Source organism: Cicer arietinum, chromosome 2 (genome assembly GCF_000331145.2).
Source record: "Cicer arietinum cultivar CDC Frontier isolate Library 1 chromosome 2, Cicar.CDCFrontier_v2.0, whole genome shotgun sequence".
Classification (NCBI taxonomy): Eukaryota; Viridiplantae; Streptophyta; class Magnoliopsida; order Fabales; family Fabaceae; genus Cicer; species Cicer arietinum.
This window is the reverse complement of record NC_021161.2, coordinates 25,824,914-25,833,796: the sequence shown is the minus strand read 5'-3', so window position 1 is coordinate 25,833,796 and position 8,883 is coordinate 25,824,914.

Here is an 8,883-nt window from a genome sequence, read left to right as displayed (position 1 = left end):
GAAAACATTTATCTGTTGTTATGATTTTTTTTAGTTGATAAAGACGTATTATGAATATTATATTACAATATGGTGAAATTTATTTTCTCGGCCTATAAACATCAATTAGTTATATTTTTTATTATTATTTTTTGTGTTGCAAAGAAAACAATTTTAGGATTAAACGATTCTTTAGAAAAAATAAAAGCTTTACACATGAGTTTACTTTTTACAAACAGGAAAAAAATAGAAAGTGAAATAAAATATATTAAAAAAAAAGATGCAAAAACAAAACAAAAGACTAATAAGCAGAAAATTAGAAAGAAAAAAAAAAAAAAGAAAAATGATACCTTACTCCTGAATTGTTGTTTTGCTAGACCGATTGTTTCAAGACCAGATTTTTTCCTTCTCTTTTGCCAACTAATCTCTCTCTTTTTTATGTGCTCTCAATTTGTGTTTTCAATTGTGCCCCTTTTTGTCTTCTTGTGGCCGACTATTTATAGACTTTTGGGTATAGATTTCACAAGACAAAAGAATAATTGTCAATTGATTACCATTAATCTATTTTTGTTGGTTTCTTTTCTTTTAATTGGCCACAATTATACCGATTCTTATTGCTATTGATTCATTTCTTCGGTTTTCTTTTCTATTCAATTGATCACCATTATTCTGATTTTTATGACCATCAATCAATTTCTTTTCGGTTTTTTTTTTTCATTTATTTTGATCATCATTGCATCGATTTTTATGACCATCAATTCATTTCTTTTCCATTTCCTTTATTTTTATTTCCTATTATTACTTTTATATTTTAGAAAATAGTCTGAACAAGAATTAGAGGCAAACAAGAACCGAAAACACTTGTGATTGTTAAAAGCTTATATCCCTAATTATTTATTTTTATTTTTATATTTCTTCACATATATTTATATATTTATTATTATTATTATTATTATTATTATTTCCTTTTTTAATAAAAAGTAAAAATCAGACAAAATTAGGTGTCAACACACATCAAATTTTAATTTCCTCAAAACACACATAAATGAATTAAATTCCTTTTCCACAAAATCACACATCAATTTCACCAAATTCCAACTCCAATATATTATCCTAAATGTAAGCTAAAAATTTGGAAGGAGCCCTTACCTTCGTTTTAGCTCTAACAAGCGATTACGACACCGGGATTAATTTTGGTAAAATTTCCGCTCGCGTCGTCGCTTCTAAAGTTGGCTCACTAGCATCGTAGCGGGGAGATGAGAAACTTTGTCTTATGTCACTTCTCAAAATGAAGCTCAGAAATCGAAGAAACGCAGAGATTTGGGTTTGACGATTTTGAAAAACCCTAACCCAGTTTTCTTCTTTTACGAATCAAGGAGGAAGAAAGAAGCTGGGAAGTCTTCTCTTTCACTCTCACCACACCTTGGGTTTCTTTTCTTGAAGCAAAATTAAACAAACGAAAAAGAAGGGAAAAGGAAGAAAGATGGAGAAAGTCGCGAGGCAGGGAGAGGAAGGAGAAGAAATAAGTTCACGTGGCTTGGGTTTTCTTTCTATTTGTGTTTTTCTTTTCTTATCCTTTTCACACACACACACACACACACACCCATATATATATATATATATATTTTAAGTCTGGAATCAATTTTGGGCTAGGCCCGTTAGATGATATGCTAGACTATTTTTTGTTAAGTTCGAAATCAAATTTGGGCTACGCCCATTACATGATATACAAGAAATTTTTTTTCTTTCAAAATGGGCCAAGGGTTGGGCCATTATATTCATTTTATGGGTAACAAGATGCCGAAACAGTCGTCTTCATTGTCATTTTCTAAATTGATGGTTTCTTCTGAAGCGCTGTTTGAGGAAGGTTTTGATGATTGGGCCTTGCTTTTGAGAAGTGGGCCATGATTTCAAAGTATTCCTCTTCCAACATTGCCGCTGCTAATTGCGTTTGGGCAAATGATTTTTTGGCCAAGAATTTAGTTGCCATTGGGTCTGGTTTCTTCATTCCTTGCCTTTGGAGCCATGTCGACACAACTTCTTTTTTGATACTTGGTGGGATAGAGAATTTTGTCCACCATCTGACTTTGAACCTTCTGACGAGGATTGTTTGGGCTTCCTTTTATTTTGAAATAATTTTGAGAAGGGTTTTTGAAGATTCTCCCTTTTGTTGTCCCGGAAAAGATGCCAATTCTATTTGGAGAGATTCAATCTTCTTTTGGAGTTTGTGGAATTTTGCAATTTTTTGGAGTTGAAGGTTTTCTTCAATTGAGTCTTTAATCTCTTGAAAATTATCAGGTCCATCTATTTGTTGGCTAGCAAGCCATTTTTGAATTTGGTTTTGGGCTTCATCTTCTTCAACAGCCTATGCCCAAGACCTGATGCGTTTTGCGGATGAGATGGGTTTTGGGTTTTCTTGTGGTTGGTCCTTTTGGACCTCAATTCTTTGGGATTTTTTGGGCATCACTGAAGTTCTGTTTTGGAGAAATTCTTTGTTTAGAAAATCTTGAATTGAGTTTTGATCTCCTTTAATAAATTCAATTTCAAAATCAGAAATACTAAGGATTGCTTGCCATATGGCAAAAATTTGTTTTGATGCAAGGTTTTGAACATCTCTTTGTAAAACTTCTTTTGCAGATTTATAATCAATTCGAAATAAAATTTTTTGGTTGAGTAAATCGCTTTGAAACTTTGTAATGCACATAACAACTGAAATAATTTCTTTTTTAATTGTAGAGTAATTCTTTTGACAATCATTCTAGTGTGCAGATGTAAACTGTACAATGCATTTTTGTTATTTGTTTTTTTGTTGAAGGATACCCCCATATCCTATGTCTGAAGCATCTATCTCAACAATTTTTTGGGCTAATGGGTTTGCTAAATGCAAACAAGGTATTTCTTTAACCTGTTTTTTGATTATTTGAACTATTTTGGTATGCTCTTTTGACCATGGGACATGCTTTTTCTTCAACCTATCATGGAGAGGTTTTGCTATCCTATTAATGTTAGGACAAAAATCTAGTACATAGTTCAAACTTTCTAAAAATCTTTGTAATTGTGTTTTGTCAAGAATTTTGTCAGGAAATTTATCCGCAAAATTTAAGGACTTTTCATTAGGGGTGATAGTACCCTAAGAGGGATAATGTCCTAGAAAGCGGATTTTTGTTTGAAAAAGTGAAACTTTGGATTTTGAAACAACCATTCCATTTTTCTTAGTGATCCTTAGAAATGTGCTAAGGTGTTTGAAATATTTTTCAATGGTTTCTGAAAAAATTAGAACGTCGTTAATATAGACAATGCAAAATTTTGAAAATGGATTAAAAATTTCATTCATAATTCTTTGAAATTCAGAAGGAGCATTTTTTAATCCAAATGGCATCACAGTCCATTCATATTGGCCAAAACGGACAGTGAACGCTGTTTTATATCGGTCTTTAGGGTCAATTTTGTAAAAGATATTTTTTGTTTTGAATCGGGTAACGAATCCATTTTAAAGCTTTGTTTAAAGGTTTGTAGTTTATTACTAACCTGGGTGTACCTTTTCTATTTCATAATTTTTATTTACATACAAGGCTGCACAACTCCAGGGAGATCTAGATTTTGTTATAAGACCCTTTTGTTCTAGGTCTTGGATTTCTGCTTTGCAATGTGATTCTAGTTCATAATTCATTTGAATAGGTCTGGCTTTTGTTGGGATTTGTTTATCAGAAAAGTCATTTTCGTATGGTAGATCTACCATATGTTGTTTTCTATCCCAAAAAGCATTTAGCATGTCTGAACAAATTTCATTTTCAATTCGTTTTTGAAGTTATGAAATTTTTTGTTTTATGAAACTATTTTGTAATTGTTGTTTGGTTATGAGAAAAGAAACATCTCGTTTCAGGAAATATAGATGTTTTTCTTTTCCTTGAATTAAAAAATTTAATTCAGTTTTGTAAACAGAACAAGCTTTTAAAAGATTTAAATTTTTTGTTCTTGGTTTTTCAATAAAAGGGAAAACAATTTTGGCTTCTTTTGTTTTGCAATAAATACTATCATAATTGACTGAGTAAGGAGTTATCATGTTAATGAAAGGAGTCCCTAAAATGACACTATGAGTAATATTTTCTAATAAAACAAAATGGGTTTTGATTGAGATGTTACAATTTTTAATGGAAGCTTCAATTTTACTTTTTATAATCATGTTAGAATTGTTAGCTACAACAAGTTTTTCATTTGATTTTTATAGAAATCTGTTCATTTGATTTTTATAGAAATCTGTTTGGTACATTGCTACTTTTCAAGCAATTTAAGTCTGCTCCCGTATCAAAAAGTGAAATTGTTTCAAATTTGAAATCTTTAGAAAAAACTAAATTAATTTTGATTAAATATTTTCTTGTTGTTATTGTTCTTAAAAGAAACAAGAAATCTTCAGGGATTTCTTCTAAATTTTCAATTTTGTTTGAATATTCTTCATTTTCTTCTTCTCCTTCCTGTTCTGGGTCAGAAGAGGTTTGATTTTGTACTAGGGAAACATGGAAAGAAGATTTTGAAGAATATTTGAATCAATTTATTGTTTTTGTTCAAGAGTTTTTAACTCGTGTTTCACAATTTTAATCTCTTCTTGCAGAGATTGAATTGTGACAGGGGTTTGTGACTTTGTTCTTTTTCCTAAGATAGTTGTTAAGTCATAAGTGGTTTTAGGAAGCAATTTTGATGAGGATGTGGAAGGTTGACCTTGCTTTGATTCAAAAGTACTTAACAATTTTCCTATTATTTCCTTTTGAAGTTTTGTATCTTTAACCTGCTTTATAATATCAAAACTAGTTCTTGATCTTTTGTTAAAACATTAATTGATTTTGTACTAGCTTCTGAGTCGCTAAGAGAGTCGGAGGTTCCTAGCTCATCAAACTGTAAAGGTTTATCATTTTCTGATGAACTTATTTCAGAATCCGTGAATGTTTCTTCTTTAGAGGTTTCTAAAAGTATTGCCTCTATTTTTTTAATTATTTATTCATCAATTTTTAATTCATGGAGTTTTTTATTTCTGTTGCAATATCTTGAGATGTGTCATGTTTGGCCACACTTATAACAAGTTATTTGTTTTGAAGTTTGAGGTTCGAACTTCTTTTGCAAGGGTTTTTTCTTATAAAAATTAGGTTTTCTTTGATTGTAATTATTTTGGGGTTTAGGTTTTTATAGAAATCATGTTTGTCAGGTCTAGAGAAAGATTTTTTGAGATGTTTTCTAAAAGGTTTTGAACAAGATCCTCCGCAATCTTTAGAAACATTTGTCGTGGGTATTTCGAATTGTTTGCAAAAAGATCCTAGTTCTTGTCTAGTTCTTTTCATTTCCCATTTTAGATGTTTTTGGAGTTTTAAATCTTGGCAGATTTTCAAACCTTCCTTTTGTGTGAAGCTTACCAATTCCCCATAAGTCAGACGATTATAAGGGAGTTGGTTTGTTCCATAGACTTCTTTAGTTTTGTTTCTAACCTTTTCTCCTAAAAGGGTTGGGAGTCCTGCAAGGAATTTTTCCTTCCAAAAAGGTTGGTTTGAGTCTTCCCTAAGCATAACCCTAGTTAGGAAAGTGTTTTTGTAATCTTGAAATTCAGATAGTTTTTTACATTTAAGGTTTGAAAGGAGTTCAACATTCTTATCCTTTAAGTGAGATGGATCACCTGTGAAGTGCAAGCTGATTGTGTGAATCAATGTTGCAACCGCATCAGGTATTGGGTTCCCTATTTTGTATTGAATCAATTCCTTCCTCTGTGGTTTGGATTGCATTTAATATTTGTAAGTTTTGGGGTGGTGTAAGATGGTAGTCCCACCATCCTTTGAGTTGGCCTGAGAATCCTGCTATTAGGAGTTCAGCTATGGCTTTGTCAGGTGTATTGGCTTGGGTTTTGTAGGCCTTTGATGCCATTGTCATTTGTCGAAGGAGACTTAGGATGTTGTATTAAGACATACCATCTATGTTCCATTCATAAACAGTATTGGCATTGAATGTTCTCTATTCCTAGGTCTGGTGCTGTAACCATGGTCAAAGGTTGCCCCTTCTGCCATCGGAGCTTGCACATATTTTGTTGTTCTTGTTCGGCTTCAGAAACATGGTCTAAAGTCGTTACTGTTTTTTCTAAGGTATCCTTAGCTACCAAAGGTGTAGAGGTAGAAGAATGTTCTATCCTACTAAGTTGGTCATGTAAGGTTTGAGTAAATTCTAATCTACCTTGTCTAAATAGTTTTTGGCTTGTTTTGGAGATTTGAAATGGTTTAAAAACCAGATTTTTTAGTTTTGAATCAGTTGTCTCAATCAAAGAGACAGTGGAATTCTGTTGATGTTCCTCTATCTTAGTTAATTGTTTTGCAATTGTACTAAGATGGACATTTGTAAAATTATTTTGTTGAAGGATATTTTGAATATCTTTTTCCAAACTATCACTTGGGATTTTGAAAGGTGCAGCTTCTATTGGCTTTTCTAGGTGTGTTATTATGATTTGTCTTAAAGGTGGGTGTTCAAATTGTATTTTTAATCCAGTTGCCAAATCGCATTCTGCAGTTTTATTTATGGTTGTTATGGGATTAACAAAACTTTGGTCTTGTTTGAAAGGGTAAGAAATTTGGTTTTGTGTTGCATAAATTTCAAACCATTAAAAAAATAAAATATGAGTTTTATTTTGTAAAATGAATGTATAAAATTCATTCTGAATTTCTTTTCTTTGTTTTAGAAAGTTTTTGAAGAACCATGTTCTTTTATCTGTATTTTTGGAAGCATAAAAATCATTATGGAGAATAGTTTTATCAACTTCAAACTCTTTTTCTATGACATTTAATTCATTAACAACATTTTCAGTTATAGCAGAAAAGGATGGCGAAGTTGGTGGAGAAACATTTGGTTGTTCCTCATTAGTGTTTTGAGGTGCAGTGTAGATTTGATGAGGTATATTTGTGGAGTAATCAACGTTTTGAAAAGAAGCACTTGGTATGTTAGAACATGAAAAACGTGGTTTTGTAAGGTTTTCAATTTTTTGAGGTAATTGTATGACCGAAGGGGGTCTGGATGAACCAGCATCATAATATCTAGCACTGGAAGTTCTTGAAAAACTTAGTTTTACTCTACCGTCATTGTATTGTATGACTTCCTTTAAATTGTTGTTTGGTTTTAACTGTTCAATGGACTGTGGTTTAACAGCTCCCTCCAGAATCCATTCTCCAGAAGATCAATATCTTTCCAACGGATGGTTTTTGGAATGACAGTGTTTGCCTTTGTTAAATCAGTTCGTAAAAATAGGGTTTCCCCTTTTTTGTTTTCAATATTTTTTGTTGCTGTAAAGGCTGAAAACATTGCTTTGTAATGAACTCTGTAAATAATAGCTACATGAATAGATCTTGTTATCATTTTGTAATTATGAGTTTTGATTTGTAACATAAGAGATTTTAAGATGTTTGGGTCCTTTAAATTAAAAAGAAATTTTTTTAAATATGGATAACTTATTTTGTAGAACTTCTTTTTCCACTCCTTCTACCCAAAACTTCTCAGGAAAAACGGAACCTATCAATAGTGAAGAAATTACTATTGAAGACTTTCAAAAATCTATAAACAATTGGCAAATCCCAAAAAAAATAAAATAATATATATATATATATATATAAATATATATATATATATAATTAAACCAAACCAATATCTAAATATCTAGATATTTATAAAAATAATCATTTCCGCATCACCTCTCATCACTTCTCAAACCATTTTGATAAAAATATCTATTCTCATCACAACTCAATTGACAGATAAAATTTTCAGCAACCCAATATATTTTTAGCAAAACTGCCCAGTATTAAATTCTTCGTAACATTTGAATAAATTATTCTTCGAGAAAAGATTCACCGTACTTAATCTAATTTATTTTTCGACGAATAATTTTAATTGGGGCATCGAAAAGATTTTTTTGGGCATTAAACTCACCAAATATCAATAACTTGGCTAAAAACCTAAGAAATTCAACATAAAATACCCTAACATTGTATAATTTAGGATTTAAAATTAAGGGTCTTTCATTACTACCCTCCAAAAAGAGTTTCGTCCTCGAAACTTAAAGTAAGAGTAATAACCACACCCGGTTTGCACTCATCTCAACATACATGATAGAACTTGCTTCGTCATGCTTCCGGGAAGAAAGTGTCGTATATCCTTTTTCATAGGTATTTAATAACTCTGCACAATACCATAGACGGTAAGACTCGTTTGTTCCATTCAACATGATTTTGTCTACTATCAACAAGAGATCAAGGATGATCAGTTCCTCATTTGTCAATAAATAGTCAAAAATCATGATGGTGGCTTAGACTATCTTAACCGAAACTGTAATAACACTCTTTACGACTTGCACTTAAGGTTATTCTAATGCACAAGCGGTCCAACAATCTTCTCATCGTCCAATGAGTTTCCCTTATTTTCCTATAACTTTGATCCTATCGACGAAGTATAATCGCCCATAGCTATGTAGCATAGCCTCATATACATCCACTTGGTACGAAACATCCATTTGGTACCAAACCGAAACACTGAGTATGACACCAACACACTAAGCACAAAACAATCACTACTGCCGAGAACTCCTAAATTTCCCCATTGTCCACAAATCCTCGATTTTCTTTAGTTGAACAATTACACCAAACCACAATGTACACCTCAAAATGTTGGTCTAATTATAACTTTAATAATTCCATCCCCATCTGCTTGGTGATCCAAGTTTCTCAAATATTTTGGATAACACGCCAAATGTAACATCCCTCTTTAGCATAAATAATTTGTAGTAATTTTTATGTTTTACATGTTAGTATATAATAATAATAATAATAATAATAATAATAATAATAATAATAATAATAATAATAATAATAATAATAATAATAATAATAA